General features: G+C 53.8%; 1 protein-coding gene and 1 long non-coding RNA gene across 3 annotated transcripts in view; one reads left to right on the top strand and one right to left on the bottom strand.

Moving 5' to 3' along the window:
* The first annotated feature begins 599 nt into the window (after positions 1-599).
* LOC121334440 (ATP-sensitive inward rectifier potassium channel 12) overlaps positions 600-26,902 on the top strand; it is a 55,290-nt gene continuing 28,987 nt past the window's right edge. Inside the window, exon 1 of one of the 2 annotated variants that reach the window (XM_041401593.1) lies at positions 600-614. The gene's annotated coding sequence lies outside the window, so the exon portion shown is untranslated. Of the gene's footprint in view, positions 615-24,300; positions 24,539-26,902 lie in introns of those variants that run through there. The other variant, XM_041401590.1, reaches the window with a different exon arrangement.
* LOC121334441 lies at positions 24,310-25,903 on the bottom strand. The gene is made up of 2 exons (XR_005952447.1): positions 25,692-25,903; positions 24,310-24,643 (listed from the first exon to the last, which is right to left on the bottom strand). It is a non-coding gene; the product is annotated as an uncharacterized LOC121334441 (long non-coding RNA).

The following is a 26,902-nucleotide window of genomic DNA, read 5'->3' as shown; positions in this document are numbered from 1 at the left end:
AAATGAGAGATCTCCATTTGATCAGGGCTGTGAGAACTGGTGACATCCTGCAAAGCCACGCGGCAGATGATGCTTCATCCTCAGCTTCACCTGGTTCTCCTCCTCCCCTTCCCTCATGTGTGGCTGGAAAGAAATTCCTCCTGGCTTGCTTTGAGCTGCAGCTCTCCCAAGATGGGCTTTGCTTCACCTGTGTTGGTGCAGTCCCTTGAAAAATCAGTGTTTTCCCACTTAATGTCTCAGCCCTCCTGAGCCTGGAGCAGCCACGGCTCTGCACCAGAGCAGGCATGGGGCCTCGTGGAGGTGTGGGAAGGCAGATGATGTGGGCCTTGTTCAGCCACCCAGAAGCTCTTTGAAACAGCATCTGAAGAGGGGCCTGAGCATGGAAATTACCCAACACCTGGGAGGGTGAGACCAGCCTTTGGAAAATGGCTTTGAGTCACAGAATCATGGAATGGTTTGGGATGGAAGGACCTTAAGCTCATCTAGTCCCAACCCCCTCATCATGGGCAGGGACTTTGTGTCCCTGATGGCAGTGGAGCTGTGCAGCTTTGCTCTGAGCATCTGCCACCACCACGGCACGGCAGGGGAAGGGATGGCGTGTGCCATGTCACAAGGTAAGGCTGGTGGCAGCTGAGAGAGCCATCCCTCGGGGATGTGATGGCTCCTGGCATGTCCACGTAGGGCTCCTCACCTGCAGGCCGTGCCCCAGCTCTGAGGGACGTGGTGGAGCCACCTCGGAGGGGTGTGATGGGAAAGGCTGGCGTGGCTGTGGTGAGCACTGGAGATCCCGCCCGGCTCTGCGGGGACTGTGGTGGGAGGAGGACGCAGGGTTTGTTTGTATGACACACGAGCACATGCTTTTACTCTGAGTAACCTTCTCCTGGCAGAGAATGGAGCCTTCTGCCATGCCCTGTGCTCCCAGGGGGGTCCATGGCAGATCCATGGGCATTGTGTGCTGGAGCAGGGCAGGAACATCCAGCTCCATGAGAGCTGGCAGCAGAAGGTGCCATGGAGGAGCTCCATGCTGGGACAAGCCTGGGTGGCTGCTCCTTGCCATGCAGCAGCTCTGCTATGACTCCAACAGGCAGGTTTGCGTTGTTCTCCACAAAGTAGGCAAGACCTGTTTGGGTAAGATGTTGTCCCAACCTCCTGCTCCATGTTTCTGCTGTCCCCAGTCCTTTGTGACACCTTCAGCCAGCTCTCTTGGGAGGTTCTCTATGCTGAGGTGTCCAGATGGGCTTATGGTGAAGCCTGGGGTCCTTCCCAACACTTACCTCTGCCTCCCGACAGCCCCAGGATTTGTTCATGCCCTAAAGGTCAAGGAAACTTTAGAGAAACTGAATTAACTGCAGAATGGTTTGGGTTGGAAGGAATCCCAAAGATCATCTCATTCCCGAGGGCAGGGACACCTTCCACTGTCCCAGGTTGCTCCTAGCCCTGTCCAACCTGGCCTTGAACACATCTTCACAGTCCACCCATTTTTCAGCCTTGTTGGTTTTAACCAGCCATAGCTTGGCCTTGGAGCTGTGAACCTGCAGATCCTGGTCCTGGAGCAGCTCAGGAATGGGTAGGGAGAAGCATTTCTCCAAAAGCCTCACGTGTCACCTCACAGCTTCATTCTAAAATAAATCTGAGGAGCACAAAGGTGTGTTAGAACACCAAACACCAAGGCTACACTGGAGCAAGCCCAGGCTGGATCAGTCCTGGATGAGAAAACCCTTTCACCTTCAGGAATGGCCACAGCAGAGCCCATGCTGCACAAAGGACTTGCTGCAGCCTCCTCTCCTCGCCAGCTGTGGCCAAGAGGAGGCTGCATGTGCCAAGGGGTGGATCTGCTGCAGCCTCCCATCCACTCCCTGCCCGCCTTGCCTCACTGGGAACATGTCTTTCCAGGTGAGCACGGCAAGGTGTTTCCTGTGCAGCCACTAACCAGTGGTTGAGCAAGCGTTGCTGGCTTGGAGGCAGGTTCTCCTCCTTCCCCAGCCCTTTCCCTGCTCTGGGTCCATCTGTAGGGAACGTCCTCTCTGAGCTGCCGAGGTTCCCCGGCTCCTCAGCCTCGCCCACGGCAGGAATGGAGGTGTGGTGGTCTCCTCTGGGCTCCTGCAGCAGAAGAGGGTGGTGAGGGCTGGCTCCAAAGAGGTGAGACCTTCCTCCACCAGTGCTTGGGAGGTGGGAGCAAGAGGAGAGCTCCAGGAGCCATCTCAGGAGCTGAGTGTGAGTCTGGGATGGGATGGGATGGGATGGGATGGGCCAGCCTATGCAGCTGCTCCAGCCTTGTTTCACCTCCCACTGAGGTCCAGAAGGCTCCTTGATTGCCAGGAATAGTCATTTGGAGGTTCAAAGCAGTGATCTACAGCAGTCCAGCTCTGCTGGAAGTGTTCTAGAGGCTCAGGGGATGAAGCAGCCATCTCCCGTGGGACCTGGAAGGGTTAGGAGGAAATCTGGGAGTTTTTCTCCAGGCCTGGGCTCCTCATCTGCCCCCAGCAGTGAAGGGAAGAGTGGATGTAGTGGCCTGGGGGTCACCTCAGTGCTTGAAGGGACTCAGGGTGCTTTCCTGGTCTAGCTCAGGGTGCAGCAATGTGCTCCTGCCCCAAGCAGGGCTTTTCTTCCCAGCTGAGCAGCAGGGCCAGAGCAGGAGTCTGTTTTTGTAGGAACTGCTTCTGCAAAGGGATTTCCTTGCTCTGTCCTTCCCCCTCTCACCACAGGCTTTTCCATGGCTGTTCCTGGGGCTGTTGCTGGGCTGTCTCTGACAGGGCTCCCTGCACCTTTGGACACTGACAGGGATTTTTTCCTCGGTGTATGGACAGCTCATGTTGTGTCCCTGTAACCTGCAGGGCAGGTTGTCCTGGGGCTGGTGGCTCTCTGAGGATGCTACCCCCTGTGTCTGTGCCAGTGAGGTGCTCACAGTGTCTGGGGTTCAGGGGGTGCTGCCATGGGGATCTGACTCTGGGTGGGACCCAGAGGCTGTGTTCCATCTCCAGGACACCGTGCTCCGTTCTCCCTTCTCCATCCTGTTTAAACTTCCATCAGCCAATCAGCTCCTGCAACAGAGCAAACATCGTCTGGTAATTAATCTGCACAGATGGGCTTTGTTTGAGCAAGCTGCTGTGCACTGGCCTCAGAGGAGGGTGCAGCAGGGGGCTGGGCTGGGGGCACCTCGCCACACCCTGCCCCAGGCTCTCCCCGTGTCCAGGAGATTCCTGGGATCACCAGACCTTTTGTCCAGTGCTTGGAGCTGGAGGTGGTCCGGACATTTGGTTTTGTCAAGGGAGAGAGACGTGAGAAAATAGGTTTTGTGGTTGTGAAACCCTGATGGAGCCAGGGAAGGAGGGAGGGAGGAGACCCCCACTCCTCTCTCAGGTGCTTCTTGCCTCCTCTTGAGCTGCTCGCTGTCCTGTGATCAGAGCAGCTGGGTTTGGACATGGGAAAGGTTAAAATGGAAAGTGTTAAAATGCTGTCAAAGATCTCACCCAGAAAACCTCAAAGTTAATGGGAATCTGCATCTCCCAAGGGGGAAAAAAAACCAAAAACAACCTTTTGGAAGCCCTCAAGTGCTTCAATACCCTTGAATTATTTTTGCTCCCCTGGTAATTATTGCCTCAGTTTGTGCTGCATTGGCAAAGTGCTCCTGTCGCCCCAGAACCTTATTTTTCAGGTGAATCACTGTTAGCTGATGGTTTTAGCTGCAGTGTGGCCACAGGGGCTCACAGCACCATGGCCACAGCTCGGGGAAGAGGAGGCAACTTCCCAACCCCATGAGCACCAGGTCCAGTTCACTGAGCACTCAGGGCCCTGCCTGCCCTTGTCCTGTTCAAGGAGTGCATTTTTGGGGACAAACTGGAAACACGGAGCTGTGTCCTGAGCCTTTTAGTGACTGGGCCCAGGGAAGGGACACATCTCCCCCACCTACAGGTGCTGGCTGCAGGTGACAGATGCCACGGACAGCTCCATAAACCACGGGAGAGCAGAGCAGCACTTCCAGCCTCGGAGGCTTCCCCTCCCTGGCAGCCAGATCCCAGCCCGAGCTGCCCTCCTCCCTGGCCTCTATTCTGTGTCACTGCCGGCAGCTGGGGCTGCTCTTGTTTTTAATGGAGCATTTCTAGATTACAGCAAGTGACAGCAGAGTGATTTGTGACGGCTCAGGTTTCCTGCCCTTTCTCTTATAGCCCTGGCTTATAAAAATATACTCCCTCTGGGATTGCTTCAGGTCCATCTTTGTTGGCTGGTTCAAATCCCTCTCTTTTATTTGTGTTAGGAGGGCTTGGGAAAGCTTGATGCCTCCTGGTACCAGTGCCCAGCAAAGCCCAGCCCTTGCCAGGGCTGCAGGATGGGGAAGGCTGGTTTCCATCTCTGTGGAGATGAAGGGAGGTGCCCTGGGATCCCGAGGCAGGGAAGGATTCACCCTGACACCCCTTGGCCATCTCACGGGCCAGTTTCACAAAGACTCACCTCGTGTGCCCTGTGTGTGGTCCTGCTCTCACTGCCTTCATAAAAATCCCCGGCTCGAGAGGGAATCTGTTGGTTTTGGTGTGTGCACGAGGCTGCTTTTGGTGGGGATTGGTGCCTCAGGGGGTTGAGGAGGCCAGGAGCTCCTGCAGATCCTAGAGACATCAAATGAAGAATTAACTGAGGCTGATTAAAGGATCTGGGGCAAGAGTTTGATGCAGGAAGCAGCACAGATCACATCTATGGTTCCCCACCACCCCACTGTGCCCCACTCTGCCTCCCTATGGCTTCTCCCTGCTTTGGGAGGTCTCAAAGGCCCTCACAACCACCACTAAATGGAGATTTTTTTCTGGGCAGTCAAGGCTGTCCCTGCTTCCCAGACAGGGAAACAGGATGGGATGAGATGAAGCTGTTCACCCAAGCCCATGCAAAGCCTCAGCAGCAGATCTGAGTCCCAGCCTCCAGCATGGCTGCAAATCCTCCTGCTAATCTCTGCTTTGCTGAAGAGCTCCAGGGGATTTTTAGTGGTCCCATTGAGATTACTGTCATTTTTCTCTCCTTACTTCCACTCCACCTTGGCAGAATCGATTTCCTTTACTTGCTTTAGGCTTTCACTGTGGCAACAAAGCTGTGAGAAGATCCCTTTCTTCTGCAGGACCCCTCTTAAAAAACCTGGCAATCCTCCTTAGCACTGAGGAGTGGATGCAGCTCTGTTTCCCAGTGCTAGAGGCACCAGTTCTTCCCTCTGAGAGCACTTCAAGCACTTCCACTCCAGCTTGTAAAAGTACAGCATAGATCCCACCGGAAGCAGAACATTTCCAGGACCTTCAGGAGGACAAAAGCACGGCAGGACAGGCAGAGGAGACCACCAGGGACACACAGGGGAAGGAGAAGGCACCTTGCAGGAGGAGGTGGCTGGGCTGAGCCAGTGCTGCATCCATCCCAAGCAGGTTGGATGTGCTGGCTGCATCCCTGTGCCATGCTGGGGCTGGGCTGCTGAGCTGGAAGGAGCCCAGGGAGAGAGAATTGGCTGGCAGAGCATCCAGTGAGCAGCACAGAGCTTGTTGCTCAGGCAGGAAATTGCTGTGTCCCAGAGCCTCTGCTGCAAGTCCCCCTTGTCTGGGGATGGTGTGGGCAGAGCTGCGGTACCCAGGACCTGCAGACCCACAGCTAAAAACCAACTGGGAGTCGTGGGAATGCAAGGGCTGGCTGTTGTCACCTGCAAGGGGACTGTGCTGCAGTGTCCCAGCACGGCACAGCCCTGAGCTCAGCTGCTGCTGCTGCCTCTGCCCGGGCTCCAGGGCAGGGAATCATCCTCTCTTGCAGCACATTGGGTGGCTGAGACATTTCTGCAAGAGCAGTAACTGGCTTTGAGTCTGATTCTGACCCGACAGAGCCCTGCTAATGCAGCTCCTGGATCAGAGCCAGCAAAGCCAGGGTGGAATTTCACCTTTCTGTACAGAGGGAGGTGCTCAGACTTGGATATGTGCAGGCAACATCTGTCTCCTGCTCAGACATCACTCCCATTCCAAGCCAGCAGTGGTGGGAGCTGCTCTCTGGGGTGGGATTGGCTTGTGGCACAAACATAGGCTCAGCCTCCCAAAATCTCTCAGGAGTGCAAATCTTTGCATGCTGCAGGCACGGCATGGATGGGTATGATGAGTTGTTAGCTGGGGTGGAGGAAATGTCTAAGCCATGGCAGGGTGGGCAGGCAGAGGAAAATGTTCAGGGTCTGGTTTGAGAGCCAGCTGTAAGCAGCCTCCCCTCTCCCCCTGAGCTGTTCCCAGCCCTGTGAGCATCTGCTGCCAAAGACAGGTAGGGAAACCTCCACTGCCTTTGGAGGATTTTATAGAGAAATGGGGAAACTGAGACGGGGAGGTGTGCTGAAACTCATGCCAGGAATTAATCTGAAGTGCTTGGGCTCCCTTGGCTTACATGTCCCTCTGTTTTGGCCCTCCTTCTGTGGACTAAAAAGGTCAGGGAAAAGGTACAGTCCCATCTTCACGAGGAAAATTGAGAGCTCCACATCCATAGCCTGGATATGCAGCAAAAACATTTGCAAGATGGGAAGGATCTGGAGAGAATGGTATTCAGGAGGGGCTCTTGGATGCTGAAAAACCCAGAAATGCAAAAAAACCCCAATGGCTGTAGCAAATCTAGAGATCCAGGAGGTTTGAAGATGCAGAGGTGAACCCTTTTCCAAAGGGAGGGAAGGGAATTCGGGGGCTGGGAAATCTCCCTGGCAGTTATGCCCTCCCTTTAGGAAACAGGGTGCCAGTCTGAAAGAAGGGGCCCCAAACTCACTTCCACCCCCTGGATTAAGCAGGAGGAGACAATAATATAAGCACAGTGTCCCGACAAATATAATTAACAGGTAAAAAGGGAGAGATTTTTCAAAGTTTGGGTCCTCAGCAGCGATGTTTTATTCATGGCCCGGCAGGGAAGTGCTGGCGGTGCCATTAATTATGGGAGCTGCGCCTGCTCCGGGAGCTGGGCTTGGCTTTATCATCCTGACACCTGGAACAGGGAACTGGGGCAGCCTGGGCAGCCTGTGGGTCCACCACGCTCAGGGACACGAGCCTTGCTTCTCCTCCCTGCAGCCATCCCTGCTGCTGGATGTCCTCAGCCTTCCGGAGGGTTCTGCCACCCCTGCCGTGCTGGGAGCATCACATTCCCAAAAAACCAGAGGGTGGAAAAAGAGCCCCAGGGATCACCACCCTCCCTATGGCTGGGAAGATCTTGGCAGTGCCACTGAAGCAGCACAAGTCATGGCTTGGTCAAAGAACCTAATCAAAAGGGATAATGATATTAAAAAGCACATTCAAAGCACAACTGAAGAGCTGGTTGGAACCATCCCCGGGCTTGGTGCACCCCCCAGGAGCAGCTCACAGCTCTGTTAATTTCCTATTCTGGGAAATCTCCCCAGTAACTTTCCAGAGAGGTAATAAATAAAATATTTAGTGTTCAGCAAACTAAAGCAGGTGCAAGAACAACACAAGTGGGAGAAGGGACCTGGGAAGGGTCCCTGTGGGAGTTGGCTGCAGCTTCCAGAGATGTGAAGGAGAGGGACCAGCACAAATGGGGCCAGTCTGGGAGAAAGGTGACCTTGCAGCAGGACATCCCTGTGCATCACATTTATACCCCTGGAAGTGTCCATGACCTCGCTGGATGGGGCTTGGAGAACCCTGGGATAGTGGAAGGTGTCCCTGCCCATGGCAGGAGTTGGAACAAGGTGAGATTTAAGGGCCCTCCCAACCCAAACCATTCTAGGATTCTATGAAAACATTGCCCTGAAAGAAATTTCTCCAAAAATCTCTTTGAAATACAATAGTGGCGAAACAAAGCTGGAAAATGGGACAACAACCTGGGGGTAGGAGAAGAGGGTGACCAGTGGCATTGTTAGATCCAGTCCAGGGCTGTACCCAGGGGTGCTGGTGCACCTGGTTGGTGGCACTGCACAAAAAACAGGGCCTTTTGTGTCTGCAGTGCCTGAAAAGGCAGGGGACAAACCAGGAGAAGCTTTGAAACAGCAGGAGCATCCTCAGAGGAGCAGATGCTGGATTAATGAGTGGAACAACCTCTGGCTGCCTGGCAAGCAGGGATGATCCCTGGGAGTGTTGGATGGCAGGTGGGACCTGCCAGGCTCCTGCTGTCACCTGTGATTGCAGGAGCTGATGGTGGGGGACAGTCCTGCCTGGCTCTCCTGGGAGGCTGCTGGGACCCAGTGCTGCATTCACCCATCTCTTTTAATCAAGGTAATGCTCAGTTGTGCCCGGGCCCGGGCGGTGTCACCGGAGGATTGATGGCCTGGCACATCCAACCCCGGTGTCAGCCCCGCTCATCTGCACTTCCAAATGCAAACTGCATTTCATTTCTGCAGGAGAGGCAGGAAGGGAAGGGGCTGTCTGAGCACTCCTGCCTGCATTCTCAGGCCCAAATCTCTCCTGGCTCTGCTACCCCATGGGCAAGGCTCCACCAAGCCCAAATCTCTGCTGCTCCATGGAGGGATGAGCTCTATTCCCGACCTTCTTGGGTACTGGTTGGATTCAGTGGTTTTTTAGGAGCAAATAATGTGTCTAAAGAGTTTCACCTGGGGGTTTCCATCCTACAGTCAAGGGGCTCATATTCCCCAAAAAAGAGGGACCCAGAACCTCTGGGCTGTGTGATCAGGGAACCAGCATCAGCTGCTCAGGGGGATGCAATTAGCTTAACTGCTGTGAGTATTAGAGGGAAGATGGTGTACTCTCACCCAGCTCAACCTAATGAGAGGAGAGGCATCCTCCTCCCCAGCCTGCTGGGTATAAATAGGAGCAAACGAGCGGGGTGGGTTGGATGCTGGGCCAGGCTTGCCTGGTGTGGGGTCTGGTGGTGGTGGGATGAGCTGTGCCTGTGCTCAGCCCCTCGCTGCCTCCCCCAATTCCAGCAAGGGGGTCTCAGTGCAGCATCTTCGGGGGAGGTGGCGTGGGACAGTCTGTCACTGCAGCAGGGCTGGGCTGGCTCCCAGGCATGGCAGCTCCATCTGCTCCTGCAGAAAGCCCTCCTGTTCCGCCCCCACAGCCAGCCAAAGGTACCTGGTAACCCTTGCTCGGAGCTGGCTCCGCGCAAAGCCGTGTGCTCTATAAAAAGCCACGCTCCCTGGGAAGAGCCCCCCCTCTATTAGGATTATTTTAGAGACACCCGATGATGAGCAAATGTCCCCTACAGTCTGGAGTGGATGCTCTTGAAAAGCAGATCTGGGAAGAAAGGATTTGTGAGGAGAAAAGGACACGTCCGTGGGGGCAGAGGGGCAGGGACCTGCTCCTCGTGGACTGAGCTGCTCAGGGGTAATCAGCAGCAGCACTTGCCTTATCCCTGAGCCCTTCATCTTGCTCTGAACGTGTCAGTCCCTGAAACTTTAATGCTTTTACACTGATGCTTTAATTATTGAACGTGGAGGTAATGGAGAAGCCAAGCTGGAAGAGGTGGCTGCTATGCAGGAGTGCAATCCTGCATCCCGGGTGTGCAGGAGGCTGCAGCGTGGATCTGAGCATCCCAGGGCTGCTGCGTTGAGCAGCACAGATCAGACACTGCTCTGGCTTCATTTTTAGTGCTTTTTGAAATTTCCCACATTATATTCCTGCCCTGCAGGGACCACGGAGGGTCTCGGTATCTCGTGCTCTCTGCCCGTGGCATGTTTGTCTGGTTAAGTTTGCCAGAGGGGATGGATGTTCTCAAAGGACTGACAGAGGAGATGTTTGCGATCCCTCTGAATGAATGTCTGTGCCTTGGTTGTCTGTAATTTGGGAGAGAAACTGTGAGCTGTGTGGCTGCTTCCAAGGTTCTTTCCCAAAGGGAGCTGTGTCAGATTGAAGTGGAGAGGAATGAGCTCCTCTGCAGCCACGATCGGAGCCTGATGGTGCTGGGGAAGAGCCTCCCTCTAGCTACAAAACTGCACCGTGCTTGCCAAAAAATGTAAAGCTCTTGTGCTAACAGGGTAATTAATTAATTACAGCTCATTAGAAGAATTACAATCCCATTAGTTCCTTTGGATCACGATGGGGGGGAGCTGATCCTCAGAGGATGAGACTGAGGGCACTCCAGGCTGCTGAGAGCTGCACTGGGGAAACTGGGGGTGCTCTGAGGCTGATTTGTGGGGATGGGGTCCTGCTCAGACCACCTCCAAATGATGGCCCATTGCTTCCTGGGAAGCAGACGTTGAAATTCCTCCTGCCTTCCCAAAACAGGAATGCCAGCACTGCTGTGTCCCAGTCTGCTCCCAGGAGCTCGTCCTGGCTGTCAAACTCTGCTCTGTCCCGCCGTGCTCTGCCTACATCCCCATTCAGAGACTGCCTGAGGAGGGATGGATCAGGATAAGTATCTGATCCCATGTGGGACAGGTCATGGGGTCCTGGCACCAGAGCTCTCTGCTCTCTCTGGAGCAAATCCTCCCTCCTGCCCTCCTTTTCCCCTTGAAATCCCATTAACACTTCCTTTATTCTTTGCCTCACGCTGCTGTCACTCGCCCGCTCGGTTCTTTGATCCCTTTAATTTATTACTTTTATTTCACAGAATCTTTTATTATAATTTTTTTTTGGTATATCTATAAGAAAAAGGCTCTATCATCCAGGCTGGGTGAGTGGGGACCTCTCTGATTAAATATAGCAACAAGACGTGCTGCTCACTGCGTGCCAGCCCCGGGGTGTAGTGCTTGTCCTCCCAGAACTTGGGCTGTTTCCCTCCTCCTCCTCCTCCCTGCTGGGACATGGAGGAGTTCTAGGGCCTGCCACAAGTCCAGATAAATTGCTCCAGTCCTTAAGCCCTGACTGGAGCAAACACCAAGTTTCCTCAATTTCCGTTCCCCTAGCCTGATGCTCAGAATCTGGGTGTTTCCATAATGCAGTAACACACCTCATGAATAAAGATTAAGTTGATTAAAAAGGAATACCCACAGCAAGGCTGAATAAAAGTGATTTGCAGAGATTAGATGCTCTAGCACATCAGGAGTTCCCTAAAGGGCTGAGCTAACATGTTCAAACATAAGAGCTTTAAGCCCTCTTCTCTGTTTTGTAACTAATGGCATTGGGTTGGGAAGACTGACTCTCCCACTTGATAATTGTCCCTGTGGGACACACTGAAGTTTTATGCACTGCTCCAGAGGCCAGCATCCCCTGTAACCTGTTCCCTGTTTTCCATGGGATGTGCTTTGGGCAGTAGTTGCTCAAACAATTCCCTTCCCAGTGGCCAGATGTGGGGGGAATGGAGCAAAGAAGGGGGATGAGCCTTGTACCCCAGCAGCCACAGTTTCTTCCATGCTCCTGGGTCCCCAAACTGGGGGTAACTCCCGTGTGACTGAGTCTAAGGAACAGAAATAGTGAAAATCAAAGTTTCCTTCTTATTTCCTTCAAAGTTTCCTTCTTGTGAAAGTGAGACTGAATATGAAGTGTGTCCATGTGATGCCCCAGCAGACAGTGTCATGTTTGAAGTACCTGGAGCAGCCAAGGAAAAACACCCACCCCCTTTTGCTGTGCATCAAATCCAATGGGCTGCTGCTGTCACACCCTGAGCTTTCCCTCTGCCACATAAAAACAAAGGTACATTTGTCTCTGAAAAATGGGGAAAATGGGGGTTAAAAAGCCCCACAGTCTTTTCTTTCTCCAGGGAATCTCCTTCCCTGGATAGCCCTGGGCCCCAAAGCTTTGAACCTGCCTCTTGCATGCCTGGGGTGATGCTCTGGGAAAGGGGCACTGTGTGTTCTTTAATGGGACAGCAGGGAAAGGAATGTGCATACGTAATCTGGAAAATCTTTTGTCTGGGATTTGCAGGAGTAGATATACAGGCAGAATCCAACTCGCTCCATTTTAATGATGCAACCTCTGTCTTCATCAGAATTTCCCATTTGTGCTCAGGGCTGCAGCAACGTTGCTGCTCTGGGCCAGGGCAGTGTCTTGCAAAGCCCTGTTTGAGTGAGTGAGACCATTCCTGTACCTGAGAGATCATAATGTAATTGGCCTTTTTAATTCTGACCTGAAAATGTGAGGTTTTCCACGCCACATATCCCACTCCCCTGTCCCCATTTCTTTTCCTCTCTGGAGATGCTGTCACTGAGGTGATGCTAACTGGGAACCCAGCCCCAAGGTGAGGCTTTGTGTGTCCCAACACGTGGGGAAGCCCACCCTGAGGTGAGCACACCTGGAGTGGAGCATCCTCAGGAGGCAGCTCCAGAGCAGGCTGCCAGCAGCAGCCAGGGGTAGTAAATGCAGCTAATTTAAAGATTTCCATGACAGATTTCTGAACTTGATTATGCAGCATGGTAGCTGGTGATGGCAGGGTCTAAACTTGGCAGTTCAGGGTCCTCCTCCTTGTCCCTGTGCGACCCAGGAGCTGCGATTCCTGCCGGAGTATTATTTTTTGTGTGTGAGTCGAATTCCATCACGGGTAATTACACTCTTCGAGCTCCTTGGGGAGCACGGGGGCATTTGCTGGTCCTGTGCCTGCCGAGGGAGTCTCAGGTGTCGGCGAGCTGCAGCCTGGAGGTGGCTGCATTGCAGGCGCTCGCGCCGCGGCGGCTGCTTCATTCTCTGATTTCTTACCCAAATAAAACGCCTGCCTTCCTCCGAGCTCCCCAACAGCAACGGGAGCGGGGAGGCTCGAAGGGTGTATTCATGTGCTGCCCGTGCAGTTGGGACAGTTGTGCTCCGGTGCTGAGGGATGCTGCCTTGGGAAGGTGGGAAGAGCTTTGAATCCAACTGGAAATGCAGCTGGTGGAGCAGCAACTCCCCCCTGCTCCTCTCCCTTCTCCCTGCAGTCAGAGCCATTCATCCCAAGCAGTTGTATCCAGCGCTGTGCTTCAGCAGGAATTGCTTCCCCATCAATCCAGCTGCTATTTCTTTCCCCCCCACCCCGAGGCTTCCCAAGGCTGCAAGTCCGCAGCAATGTGCAAATATTGGAGAGCTGCGTGTGGGGGATTAGTGACTTGGCAATTAAAATATTTGACCTACATCTTGTTGAGTACCAGCAAGGTCAGATGGAGCCGTGCTTCTTCCCAAAACTTCTTCCCAAAGGAATTTTAGTGTTGCAGTTACTTCTGTTGGAACAGGCTGCTACTGAATATAAAGGGAAGGGCTCAGGGTCTGGAGCCGTGGGGCTGTGCGAGGGCTGGACCCCTCAGCAGGGATTTTGGGGGTGCTGGGAGATTCTGAGGGTGGGTTGGAGATCATGTCTACAGCACAAACACCCCATAATATTTACAGGACTCTTCCCACAAGCATGGCAGAGAACAAGCATCTCCTTTTGTTCCTGAGATTGTACGTGCTGAGAATCCCTGTCCAAACAAATGAGTGGGTTTTTCCTTCCAGCAAACATCACAGATCTCGCCTTTCTTTTTTTTTTTTTTTAATTTTTTTTTTCTTTTTTTCCTTTTCACGTGTTGTTCGCTCTGTTCTGCAAACAATGTTCTTTTTAAGCCAGGGCAGAAAACTCTGTGTGTGTCCAGAGCACGATGTGACGGCAGGAGCCAGCGATGGCCGCTTGGCAGGGAGATTAAGAGGAAGTCTTTTATAAAGCTCCTCTCATCCCAAAGCAAGGGGAGGGGGAGCAAAAACAAAGCCCCCCCAGTAGTGCTGGATTTGGATGCTTTGCTCACAGCTGGGGCTACAGGGACAGCAGTCAGAGGGTTCCTGGACACCCCCAGGCTGAGGTCAGGCACAAACCCTCCTTGGGTTTGGATGGTGATGAGTGGCTGTAGCAGGGCTGGAGGAAAACTGGGAATTCACTGCTTTGGACTGTGGGCTGTTGATTGTTTCTCCAAAATCCACTTGTATAGCTGGCATCCCCCAACAACCTGGGGAGGATGTTTTGGGCTGTAGTTTGAGTTGTAACAGGGATGCCTTGTTGTTACTGGGTCCAGAAGTTCTGTGTGTTACTCCCACCCTTGGAAAAGTGTCTGCTCAGAGCCTACCTGCTCCAGGCAGGGCTGCTAAGGCACCAACTTGCTGCCAATCTAAGGGAGCCTGGAGTTCCTGGCTCCTGAAGCTGAGCAGAGGAGGCTGTTTGCATATGCTGAATAAGCCCGGAGGTGATTGCAGCCCCTTGGGTGTGATCAAGGGAAGGGCTGTGCAAAATCCCTGTGGCTGCTCTGGGAGTTGCTGCTGGCTCTAACACTGAGAAATCCCAAAGCTCCTTTCCTTGCCTGCCAAGCAGCTGCTCCAGGGTGCTGAATCAGACAGGAGAAGCCCAGGCCATTGTTGGTCCCAGCTGATGCTCAAACCAGAGCCCAAAAACCAGGTGAATCCTCACCCCCCAGTGAAACCCTGACCCTGAGGTTTTACCTGTTGGACCCAAGAGTGGGAACCTTTACCAAGAGACTCAAGTAACAGGTTTATCCAACAGGAGCAATGCCAGATTTTGGCAGAAGAACAGTTAGAAAATTGAAACCAATAGGTTTGCAGAAACCTCCATAGTCTGTCATTCTGTATGGAAGTCACTCACCCATTTTTTCCCATGCTGAGAGATGCCCCATCCTTTCTTTTTTTTCAGTGGGGTGATGCTCCTCAAGAGGTGTGGGGCTTGGGTGAGAAATTCCAATTGCTGCTGGGGATTCACCTTAGTGAAGGTCATTGATGCTGTTTGCAGTTACACTGCCTGCCCTGGTCCTGCCTGGCTTCCCTTGCCTCCCCAGGATCACTCCAGGTGGGATTTGATAGCTTGTCTTTATTGAGTCGTGCTGTCCTTGGAGTCTGATAGCAAGAATTTCTTGCACAGCCATAAATGTCTTCAGGGCTACCAGTCTGTGAGCCAGCAGGGAGCAGGGAATTGCTGAGTTTGGGTAAACTTGTCATTAGAGAGAAAATAGTTCTTCAGGTTCTTCCCTGAGCAATACATGACTTAAAATAAAACCTCAAAACAACAACAACAACAAAAAAAAAAACAAAAAAGAAAAAAAAAAACACAAAAAACCCAACATCTTCAACAACATTCACCTCAGCATGGCTCAAAAGAAAAAGAACATTTTTTTTCATTCAACAAATTTTCCTGCAACCTCTCCCTGATTTTCTTTGGGAAATGAACTTCTGGCTAAACCTATTCAATCTCACAAAACATTTCAATTTTGACAAGAGTGCATATTCTGAAGGAACGTGGTTTCATCAGAGTTTCTCCAGCCAGCTCTAATCCCAAATGCCTCGCTGTGACTAAACCTCATTTCTATGTTAAGTACTTGAGCTTGCCTGTAAGGACCAGGTAAAAACTCAATCAGTCGAGTAGCCTCCCTGCAGCTGCCTTGTTAAACAGTGGGCTTTTAAAACTTTTCTCCTTTTTATCTTAATGGAGAAGAAGTGGAAGATCCCCTGGGGAGAGGCACAGTTTGATCCCTGATAAACCAACCCAAAAATTTACACTGGAACCTTGCTGACATCCAGGGAGATTGGGGGTCGCTGGGGACTGGGCTCTGGGAAGGTTTTGCTGCTTTGTCTTTTATCATCCAGCATCCAGAATGGAGGGGAAGAGAGGAAGAAAAAAAAGGAATTCTTAAGAAGCATCTTTGTTGGGAAGCCCAAAGTGCTGGCCTGGTAGGCAGTGCCCTCCTGCTGGCTGCAGTCCTTAGGGAAGGACATAAATAATTTCTGCCCTGCCATGGGCATTTACAGCTGGTGACAGCCAAATTTCCATCCCAGGGGCACTGGGTTTGAGGCATGGGCTGCTGTAGCAGCAGGAGGAGTTTCCTGCCCTCCCAGAGACCTGGATCACACCTTCCCTGGGTGTTCCAGAGACCTCACCTTGCGAGGTGCCACCTGAGCATTGCAGAGGGGCGAGCTCCCTTCTGAAAAGGAGGGGTCTAGGAGGTTCCACAGCTGTTGTATTGCACTAAATAGTTATTTATTTATTTGCACGGGGTGTTTGCTAACAGCTCCATGTGGGACTCAGCCCTTCTGTGCCATCTCTGTAAGAGCTGCACTGGAGCATCCCAGAGCTGCAGGTTCCACCTGATGGGATCTGCTGTGCCACCCTTGCCTCCCAAATGGAATTGATCCCTGGCTCACCCCACAGGGATAAACACCCCAGAAAAAGGGAAAGGGTATTTCCTCAGCCCTTTAGGAGCTCCCTGCCCTGGGCTTTGCTGGGTGCTGGGCTCTGGCAGCTGCGTGTGCTCGGCACTGGCACTGCAGAGCCTGGCACCCATCCCAAGCTCATGCAGAGCTCAGGAATTACATGTGATTGCACAAAATGGGGGAGAAAACAACTGGGAAGGCTACGGTGCTTTACCTTGGCTTTTTGGAAATGTGAACTTTTCAGGAACAGTCAGAATGCTCTGTTTGGAGATTAATTTATTTTTTTTTTCAATTGCCTCTTCTGCTTTGTAAAATGTATTTTAAATGATCTGGAAGAGAACTGTGATTTACAAATGAGTGCAACAACCTGGTGGGGAGTTGGTGCCTTTTGGATTGAGCAAACTGCTTTGAGGCTCATGATAAAAAACCTTTATAATTCAGCCTTTCATTTAAAAATAATTTGTTTCCATATGAATGTACAGTTTTATTTTGCTCCACAACCCAAAGAATAGCTCAGCCTTTCATCAACCTGGCCCTGGGCACTACTGAACCTCTGTTTTCTAAGACTCCACCCTCCAGAAACCCATCACAGGCAGGTGATCCCAAAGTGCAGCTCTGTTTCAGACTGGCCTCTTGGCTTCCCTGGCACAGTCCTGGTGTTTGGTGCTCGAGGCTTTGGGCAGAGGGTGCAAACTGGGGGGTTTGTGCCAGTTTGGAGTGTTTCTTCACTCTATAAATTCCAAGCACTTGGCTCTGGCACCTGCAGCTGCCCAGTGTCACTTAGTGCTGTGTGCTTGGGGACAGGACTTGAGCAATCCTTAAGGTTTTACCTTTATTGCCATACCCATATCCGAGGGCTGCCACAGGCAGCTGCTGCCTGCACCCCTCTGCCCTTTCCCAAACCCTGAGAGCCGCCAGCAACAGGCAAAGAGGCCTTGCCAAGACCAGGAGAGCACAAATATTTGGCATATGTTCTCCTCTACCAGCTACAGAGACCCAAATTTTCTGTCTGCCTCCCTTTTCCTCTCCAGCCCGGGGCTGCTGGTGGCACGGCTGGCTCAGCCTGGAGATCCAGTGCTGATGGAGAAGCTGCTGGTGCTGATTCTGCAGGGATGAATTTAACCTTGCTCCGTGGCCAGGACCGCCCCGGGAGGCGCAGCAGCGCTGGGGCTGCTTTATTTAGCAGCAGGGCCGGGTGTGAAATGCCTCTTGTGAGAGACAGGGAGGGTTTTCAGTGGCTGCCGTGTCAGAGAGGAGCAGGAGGCTGGGGCAGGTCGTGTCCTGTCTGCTCCCTCGGCCTCCTGCTGTCTGTGCCTCCGAGCATCCTCCAGCTGATGTCTGAACCCACCGAGCTCGGGTGTGACCTGCTTTGGCACACGAGGGGATGTCCCATGCATGGGCCAGTCCCCCAAGGCTGGTGCTGACAGGTAAAGGCAAAATCCCACTCATTTGGGATTTTCTTTGGCCAAAACCACTGTGGGTAAATCCTTTGAAGATATGAGCCCGGAGAGAGGGATCAAATAGTATCTGCCAGCACAGCCTTTACTGTAGTTTTCACCTCACTGAGCAGCCTGGAAGATGCTTTGGTGCTGAAGATGCTCACAGGTTATCCATCCTCTGCATCCTCCCAATGCCCCAGCCCAGCTGGTTTTACCCCAGCTGTGTCCATCCATGGCTCTCTCCAGCCTCCCAACTCCACTTGTCTCCAGAAGGCTGCTCAGGACAAAGAGGAATATCCCTCTCTCTCTCTCTCTCTCTCTCTCTCTCTCACTCTCTCACTCTCTGGCAGTGCTCCGAAATTTGGGGACTAACCTGCCCCAGGGGAGACTGAGATGAGAAATTTCCCCCATGGTGGGAGCTGAGCACTGGCAGAGTCTCCTGGCTTGCTGTGATGTCTCCATCACTGCGGGGATTTATGGTCCAGCCAGCTGTGGCTGGGCTGGAAGTGCTGGCCTTGTGGAAGGGCTGTTGGGCTCTTCCCAGCTCTGCACTCAGCTACCAAATCCTGGAGGACAAACAGCTTGGGAGCAGAAGTGATTTGTCATTTTGACCCCTTCTCCTGGTGGTTTTTTTTTTTGCCTCTGGGGATAGGCAATTCTCCTCCCCACACCAGAGTTTTCCCGGAGCCTGCTCTGGCCCAGCTGAGATGGGTCACACCCAGGGAATCTGACAGATCCAAAAACCCCTTCAGACCCCCCAGGCCCCCAGGCCTCCTCTGTGCCTCTGTCCCGGAGGGAATGGCTGTGTGGCATGGCTGAGCTGGCTCCAGCCAGGCTGGGGGTGCTTACATAAGATATTTACTGTGTCCCCAGGAGTGCCCTGGGAGGAAGCCAGCCTGCTGATTAGGTGACGTCTGCCCGTGCCGGGTGGATTTGCCCTCGGAGCATCTGCTGCCTGCGCTGGTGGCCCCGGAGGCTCTGCCCTCAGCTCCTTTATGTAAGAAGCCAGTTGGGCTCTCTGGCTGCAGCCAAACCTCTGGGTTGTGTGAGGTGCCTGTCTGACCGCCGGGGTGTCCAGCCTGGGCTCTGCTGTCAGCAATTCATCACTGCTGCTTTTTCCTCCTCCCGTCCTGAAATAATTCATTCACCCTTTGGATGAGGGGAAGGGCAGCTGGGCATTGGTTGTGGAGTGAGGAGAGCTGAAAGGGCTCCATGGTTTCTCCTGGGTGCTGTGAGCCCCCAGGGGAGCTGCTCTTTGCTGTTCTTTTGGAGCACCCCGTGGTAAAAAGCCAAAGCTGTGCTCATCACAACTGGCCCAGGCCATGGAGCTGGCACTGGGATTGTGCACAAAGTCTAGGAATTCCCATCTGCTGCCCCAAATCCTCCCCCCAAACACTGCAGGCCACGACAGCAGCAGATAAGCTTTTTTCCTCCTGCTTTATCATGTTTTTTCCAGTGAGGATCCCAAAGTGATGGAGTCTCTGGCCTGGTCTTGGAGCGGTGGCATGCTGAGGGTGCACAGTTTTCCCAAACTGGCTCTGGTTTTGCTCTGCAGTTGTGGATAAGGAGCAGGCTCCCACCTCTGGCCATGATGAAATGCACTAGCCAAGGTCTCCTCAAGTGTTTGTCCGTGGGCTGGACCTTTCTGTGTGCAGCAGGGTGGGGTCAGCACCTTTCAACACCTAAAAAATATATCATGACCAGCTGGGAAATCCTCTGGGACTGTGCAGGGAGGGGTATATTTTATGGAGAATGTGGTTGTTTGGACCAGCACTGCTCATGGTGAGCAAGGCTGAGCCATCCTGAGGTGAGCTGTGTGCACACAGAGAAGAGAAGCAGAGGAAGAGTCAGAGGAGGATGCTGGGGAGTGACATTCCCCCGGGACCCTGCTGAAACAAGCTCTAATGGGTGAAATTAAGCTGAGTAGAATGGGAAAATTTCCTAAGATATGTTAGAGCCTCCCAAGGGACACGGTGCCATCCCAGCAGCACGGTCCCCAGGGCAAACACAGGGGAGCAAAGGTGGCAGTGGGATCTGTGTCCCAGCCGTGGGGCAGGGCTTGGCTTTGCAGGGAGCCTGAGCCCGAGCTGTGGCACCACTGCTGGGATGCGACGGGGGATGCTGCCAGTGTCCGTGTTGTGGCTGGGGCTGGGATCCAGCTGGAAGCTGCATGGAGCAGTCCTTCATTAGCAAAATCTGCAGAGTTTCACTGGCTACAAGTGGCATTTCATTTCGTCAACTGGCAGAAATACAAATGTCTTTTTTTTTTTTCCCCCCTGTGCTAGCCATTCTGGGGAGAAATGGCTCACCTGCTCCACAGCTTTTCATGGAGCAGATTATTGCTCCTGGCTGATGGTTCTTTAGGCCCAATCCTGCTTTTGCTGTTCTTTCCTGGGTGAGTGGATACAAAGGTGCTGAGCCAAGAGAGCAAGACCTGCTGGGCATGGTGCAACCAACCTATGGAGAGCTGCTCCACATCCCTGCATGGCAATGGCCAATTCTTGCCCCCATCAGCAGTTTATGGTTCCCAAGACCTCACTCATAGTGCCAAAAATGCACCACAATCAACAGACCTCATCTGCTCTGCTCCTCCTGCCACCAGCTGGGCTCCTTCCCTGCCCTCCCTCCCTCCTGGTCTCGCTGAAGCACAGCCAGAAACCAGAGGTGCATAGGGATGTGCATTCCTCTATTTCCAGATAAATCCATGGCAGTGCCGCAATTTCTGGTTCCCAAGACCTCACTCATAGTGCCAAAAATGCACCACAATCAACCGACCTCATCTGCTCTGCTCCTCCTGCCACCAGCTGGGCTCCTTCCCTGCCCTCCCTCCCTCCTGGTCTCGCTGAAGCACAGCCAGAAACCAGAGGTGCATAGGGATGTGCATTCCTCTATTTCCAGATAAATCCATGGCAGTGCCACAGCTCACTGCTCCTCATGCCCTGGGCTCAACCTCCCTGAGCTCTTTTGGTTGTGCTCCCTCTGTGCCAGCACAGCCCTCGAGATGCTCTGGACGTGGAGGACAGGTCTGAACATCCCCTTCTCCATCATCCAACTGCTCCTGGACATCCTTGCCTGCTCTCCCAGGCTGAGCTCCCCTGGTAACACAAACACCTTTTATTCTGCTCTGGGCTATCACCCCTGCTTTCTCCCCTGCCATGACCTCCGTGAGCGCTCTGAGAGCAGTGCCCACAAACCCATGCTCCCCTCCCTCTGCCGCATCCCCTGGCATCCCGCCGTCCTCCCAAATCCCACCAGGACTTGGCCCTCTGCTTCCCTTTGCTGGCCAACAGCGTGGCCTGGCAGAGCGGGCATCCCGTGCTGGCGAGCAGATGGCAGAGCCGGCCAGACCCCAGCCCAGGGCTGGGAGCTCGGGGGGCTGGCTGGGCAGGGGAGAGGGGAGCCAGCTCGGATGGGGCTGGAGCGTCAGGGCGAGGCATGGCCGTGGCAAAGCTCACGGCTATTTTTAACCTGGATGGATGAGGGTTTATTTCCTGAGTTGGCACGTGTGGCTCTCACTGCCCAGTGGATGGGGGGACACGTTTTGGGTCGTCAGATGGCAACTCTGAGGCTGAAGATGGCCTTTTCTAGGAGCAGAACTGGGAAGGGAGTGGGGTGCCAGCAGAAAGGAGCTGGTATTCCTTAGGGATGTCCTGCAGTGGTGTTGTGGTCTGGTATGGATTGGGTTCTGCATGTTTTGCTGGGCTCTGGGGTGGGTGCTGCATCCATCAGCCTTGGGGCTTTCTCAGCTTGTATTTCCAAGTCCCAGTTATCACACTGGAGCCTTCCATGGGGCTCCAAGCCTCTTCCCCCAGCACCACACCTTCCTTGCAAAACCCATTGGAGCAAGTGGGTGAGATGCCCACGGGAGCGCACCCCTGCCCTGCAGGATTTGTGAACAACCCTGCACCCTTTGGGGCTCAGCAAACCCAGTTTGCTCGCAATCCAGCTGCTAGGTTTTCAGAAGGGCTGGAGGACGGTGGGCTGTGTCCCCAGGGTGTGCAGGACGGGCGGGTGGCAGCTGATCTGAGTGGCCTGGTGCCACCAGGAGGATGGGTGACTTAGCACGTTTCCCCATCCCCGCCTCCCCCTCGGCCTCTTCCTCTGGGAGCCCTGACATTAATGCAGCGGGAGTGGGGGATTTATGGACGGCAGCCCTCCAATCGGGCCATCCGTCTTGATTAAATTAGCCCTAATGGCTCGGAGCTGACTCGCGCACGGCCCCGCGCAGCCGCGCTGCGGGCGCTCGACCCCGCCGGCTGCACCCCTCCTTTCAGCCCCTCGTCCTCCTTCCCTCACTTGGACAATTCCTAAAAGAGTGGCTGGGTTGGGGCAGGGGGAGGTTGGATTCTGGCTGGAGCTGTTCCCTGGCTGGGAGCCCACGGGACACCGGGGTCCCCAGGGCTGTGGTTCTGCGCTGACAGAAGGGGACAATGAGCTTCTCCCCAGCCCTGGTGGGAAAACATGAGGAACTTCTCCCCAAAAGCAGAGGGAATCTGGGGCTTACCGGGATGGAAGTCCCAGGCTATTAATTTGCATTTCCTGTAGCAAACATGGGAGAGAGGGACAAGCCACCAGCACGGGCAGGTGATGGGAGCACCAGCCTGGCCAGCTGTGGCTGCCCAGCTCCACCCAGCCCTCCCAGCCAGCCCCAGTCTTGGACTGGGGGACCCTGAAGCTGCTCCCCTCACCCCAGTGGGTGCCCCTGGCCCATGGCCAGTCTCCCAGCCCAATCTTTTAATCTATTTTTGAAGGGAGTGTCAGGAACTTCGGTCTGGCACCTCTGGCTGTGCATTGGGGCAGGGAGGTATTTGGGAACCTTTCCATGGGCATGGTGGGGTGACAGGAGAGGAGGAGCAAGCTGGCATGTGAGGGGCTGCCTGACAGACAGAAAGGAGCAGTGTTTTGGGGCCAGGATGTTCCTGGGTGGTCTTGCACAAGACCACCATGCCCAGTGTGTGAGCTGGTGGTCCCTCTGACCCACAAATCCCAAATCCCTGCTGTTAACTGAGTATCCACCAGGGCTGGGGCAAGGCCCTGCAGTGCTTTTCATCCTGGGATTTTGCTGTTGGTTAAAAATCAGTGTTTCTGAGGTTTGTGGAATGAGGAGAGAAGGGGCAAGCCAAGGTGGAGAGGGGAGTGGAGGCAGCACTGGGAGCATTGCCCTGAGGTGCTCTGGGGTGTTTGGGAGCAGTGAGGGAAAAATGCTCCATCTCAGGAGAGGATGGGAGCCGGGCACCAGGAGAGTCACTGCTCCAGGATGCTGTCAAAGGGGAGAAGGAGGAATTGCTGGTCCCAAACTTGTGGTGGGAGCCACGGAAAAGTGAGGGAGAGGCTGCCAAAGGGCAGGGGGGGAAGGCAGCCTCTTCATGCACCGTGTTCTGTGGGGCTTCATGTTTTCTCTGTGACCTACCAGCTCGTGACAGCCACGCTGAGCAGCGCCGAGCATCGCTGGCGAGGCTGGAGGTCTCCTGGCTGTGATTTTTTTTTTTTTTTTTTTTGAACAAAGCCTGTGAATCCCCAAAAAAGGAGCAGGCAGCAGCCCTGGGATCTCGCGGGTGACCGAGTGTGGAGGAAGTGTAGCAAAAATTACAGACGGTGGCTGGTTTGCATCTCCTTCTGGCTGGGAGCCAGCCGAGGTTGTGAGCCCACTGCAGCATCCCTGTGCCTCCCGCTCCCCTCCGCGGGGGAACGACGCTGCTGGAGCAAGGTTTCACTTTGACCCTCTCCAAAAAGGCCTCGCTATTATAAGGATAGTGTGACCTGGAGACACCCAAAGCCTCCCAAACGGCTTTAAATAATGCTCACCACCAAAGAAACAAACTTGGACTCCAGTCAATCTTTCAAAAATAATAGTAATAATCCCCGCCTGCAATAAAAAGAAGCGGCTCCAATTCTCAGCCCTCCCTCTGCCCCCATCTCCCCTCCACACACGCAGCCCCCTGCCCCTTAAACCAGCCCACAGTGAAGCCTTCAGGGACGCTGTCCCACCATTGATTTTTCATGGAAGGTGTCCAGGAAGGACGATGATGGGCTGTGGGGCCACTGCCCCCCGAGAGCAGCTGCTGGCGCGGGGGAGCTGAGATGGATCCATCGGGAAAGGGCTGTTGCTTCCCAGTTCTGTGCCTGCCGGAGCCTGGCTAGAAAATCAAGCGGAAGCCATCAAGGTAGAGGAGAGGAAGCGAGGAAGAAGAAGAAGAAGAAGAAGAAGGGCCGAAGGGCTGGGGCGAAGCAGCCATTAGGAAAGTGCTGATGCAGAGGTTCCCTCGTGTCTACGGGCAGAGTTGGAGGAGTTGCTGTTCACGGACAAAGGCAGCAGGAGGGAGTGGAGCTTTGTAGAAGCCGGAGCCTGTCTCACTGGGTGTCTGTGTTTCATTCCCTGTCAAAAGCCTGGGAGCTGGTGGGGGGGGAAAGCAGGGAAGCGGCGAGCTGCAGCGCTCGCTCAGGATCAGATAGCAAGGAAACCAATAGCGGCGAGAAAAAAAAAAAAAAAAAAAAAAAAAAAGAAAACCAACCCACATCAACCAACCAACCCACCCACCCTCCACGCTGAGGCTGGAACAGGCAGGTCCCTGCCAACTCCACAGCACGCAGCAAGCAGGGAAGAAGGGAAGAAGTCCACCCTCCCCGGGCAGGAGCGGAGTTGAGCCCGAAGGATATTTGATGACACTTTGGCAACGATGGGTCCCCCAGCATCTTCCAGAGCCCATTTGAGGGTGAAGGCTCCGAAAGCGCAGAGGGAGTTTGAAGCTAAATTCACCTGAGTCTGGATCTCTTGGTCGCTGGGATTTATCTATTTTTCTTTTTTTCTCCACGGGGAAACCAAACCAAGAAAAAAAACCGTGTTTGCTTTTTTTTTTTTTTTTTTTTAATCTCCCCCTTTTTTTTTTTTTTTTTTATTTTCCCTCCTTTTTTTTTTTTTTTTTTAATTCTTTTTTTCTTTTCTTTTGGAAGAAGATTTTTTTTTTTTTTTCCTCTCCCTGTGGTCGGAATGGAGGGGTTGGGTCTGTGCCTAAGAAGCAGCAGCCGAACGTCGGTCCTGGGAGAAACCCGAGTGGATGTGGGGTCCCCTGCCAGCTAACTCTCCAGGAGCCGCAGCCCCACGGCCGGAGGGGCTGGATGCAGTGAGAGGTAAGTGCCGGCTCCGGTGCCTGCCGACGACAGCTCCTCCAGCTCCGTCTTAATCCCAAGTCAGAGGCAAAAACAGCAGTCTCATAGTGAGTCAATCACTTCCACCTATTGCAGCCCCAATGGAGAAATAAGACGGGGAACTTTCGCAGCGGCGGCTCCACGGGGAAAGTTCCCCCTCACCCCTGTGCCCCAAATGCCAGGTTTTGGGGGGGGATGTTTTGCCAAGCGGCGTCACCGTGCCAGTGCCATGGGCCCCCTCCCTGCCCAGCCAGCACTGAGGGTATTGCTGCTGCTTTTTGGGTTCCTCTCCGCGCTCCTGCTCCCCTCTGCTCGCTTCCCCCAGCCAGCTCGCTTCCTCACCCAAAACTTTTGCACAGCGGTTGTTTTGGGTGATGCCCACGCGGGGTTATGCCCCTCGGTGCCCACGCAGGGATATTCACATGTCGGTGTGACACACACACAGCTCCTGACCCTCTCATCCCCAAATCCCCGGCTGCTGCCGGTGGGGACACGCTTGGGGTGAGCCCGGGAGCTGCGAGGCTGGAGGGGCTTGGGAGGCAAACTGCAAAGCACAGGGAAAAATCCAAGCAAGCCAAGCACGAGCAAGCCAAGCACAGCAGCAGCAGCAACAGCAGCAGCAGCAGCAGCAGCAGCAGCAGCAGCATAATTGCATCACTGTAATAGTATCGGCGCTGAGCACGAGCCAGGCGAGTAAAATTGTCCAGAAAATGAGCTGTACTAAAGTGCCTCCAGTTAGCAGCACCTGCACGCCTTCACTGGGTGCTCGAGGCCGTTTGTATTTTTAGAAGTCCCTCTTAATTATAGAGCAAAGAGTGTGAGAGGGAAAATGGTGTGTATTTAGCAGCATTCCCGGACAGTTTTGCAGTGAATATGAGCACAAAATCATCAAATAGCGTTTATTTTCTCCCCCCCATTGCACTTGTGATTTTGAACCACCTGTTTTGCTGTGGTGTCAGCAAACGAGGGCTGGGTTCTTTTCTTTCCTGTTCTTAGAAAGCGTGGCGTGACTTTTCCCGTGAAAAAGATGGGAAGCAGTCCTGCTGCCTTCCCTCTGTACCCCAAATCAACCCCAATTTCTGAGACCTTCCCATTCCCATCCCAGGGGTGACACTGCTGGGGACAGGGTGCTCACATGTCGGCGCCAGGTCTTCTGCAAGCAGCAAAGAGCTGGGGATGTTTTACAGGTCACTGTGAAAAAAAAAAATCCACAACAAACCCTGCAACAACTCGTTTTGCTTCTACAAACCTTCTTCCCCTCGTCCCCTTCTCTGCAAAAGTTTCCAGGGCCTTTTGTTTGGAACAGCAGGTGAAATTCCCTTTGTGTGAGCACAAAGCAATGAAGCCACCAGAAAATAATGAAAACAAGACTAAAAAAAAAAAAAAATTAAAGTGAAAAAAAAAGAAAATCCTTGCCTGCTCTTTTCAGGCCTGGAATAACAGCGAGCGTTCCCATCCATGCCAGATAAGCTTAATAAAGCTCTGGCTTTGCTGGGGAAGGCACCGTAAAGGCCACTTTACTTCTTGCCTCTGATCCAAAACACACTTTGAAATCCTGTGTTGCCTCTGCTGCTCTTTACCCAGAAGAGTTGCTTTGCCTGTGAAGTCAAAGCAGTTTTTTCCCTTAGCGCTGGAATGACCCAGGGGGGCTGTGGCAATTCCCGTGGGACCAGCTGGGGTGGGATTTTGGTGTCTCCCTGCCTCTGGTGCTCTGTAGTTTTTGGTGGTGCTCACAGCGGGGTTTTCCCCTGTCCCTGCTGGCTGGGGTGGCTTCACCAGCAGCGCAGCAGAAATGCTCCTGCTGCGGATAAACTTCGGAGGAGCTGTCGGAGGAGCTGCACCGCCAGCTGAAACCCGGCATTTCCACCCAATTCCCGTCAGCTTTAGGGGCTCTTAGGGTGGGAATGTGCTTGAGAGACACGGGAGCCTCACCCAACCTCTGTGCAGGGGGAAGGGGCTGGGTTGGCACTTTTGGGGGTGCTGTCTCCAGAAGGAGCGGGAGCGCTGTCCCTGTGAGGGGCTGCTGGAGGCACAGCTCTGTCCTGCTCTCCTGTCACACTCGGGTGTGTGGCACTTGCAGGGGACACCTTATGTAAGCAGCGATGGCAGCGCCGTGCCCCGGCCGTGCCACCGCGCTCTGCCGCCGCCAGGCCCCGCGTGGCCTCGGCCACGTCCCCGTTCTGAGGGTCCCCTCTGGTGCAGGAGCTGCTGGATCACTGTGGAAGGAGCATAACCCCCTGGTAGGGAAACAGCTCCAAGCCCAGGGCTTTGCCTGTGGGTTTTGCAGAGTTCCTGGCTGCACCCTACCCGGCGCTGGCTCTGGCATCCCCCGCCCTGGGGAGTTGG

Source organism: Onychostruthus taczanowskii, unplaced genomic scaffold (genome assembly GCF_017590055.1).
Source record: "Onychostruthus taczanowskii isolate IOZ18803 unplaced genomic scaffold, ASM1759005v1 scaffold19, whole genome shotgun sequence".
Taxonomy (NCBI): domain Eukaryota; kingdom Metazoa; phylum Chordata; class Aves; order Passeriformes; family Passeridae; genus Onychostruthus; species Onychostruthus taczanowskii.
This window is presented reverse-complemented; position numbering and strand designations above follow the sequence as displayed.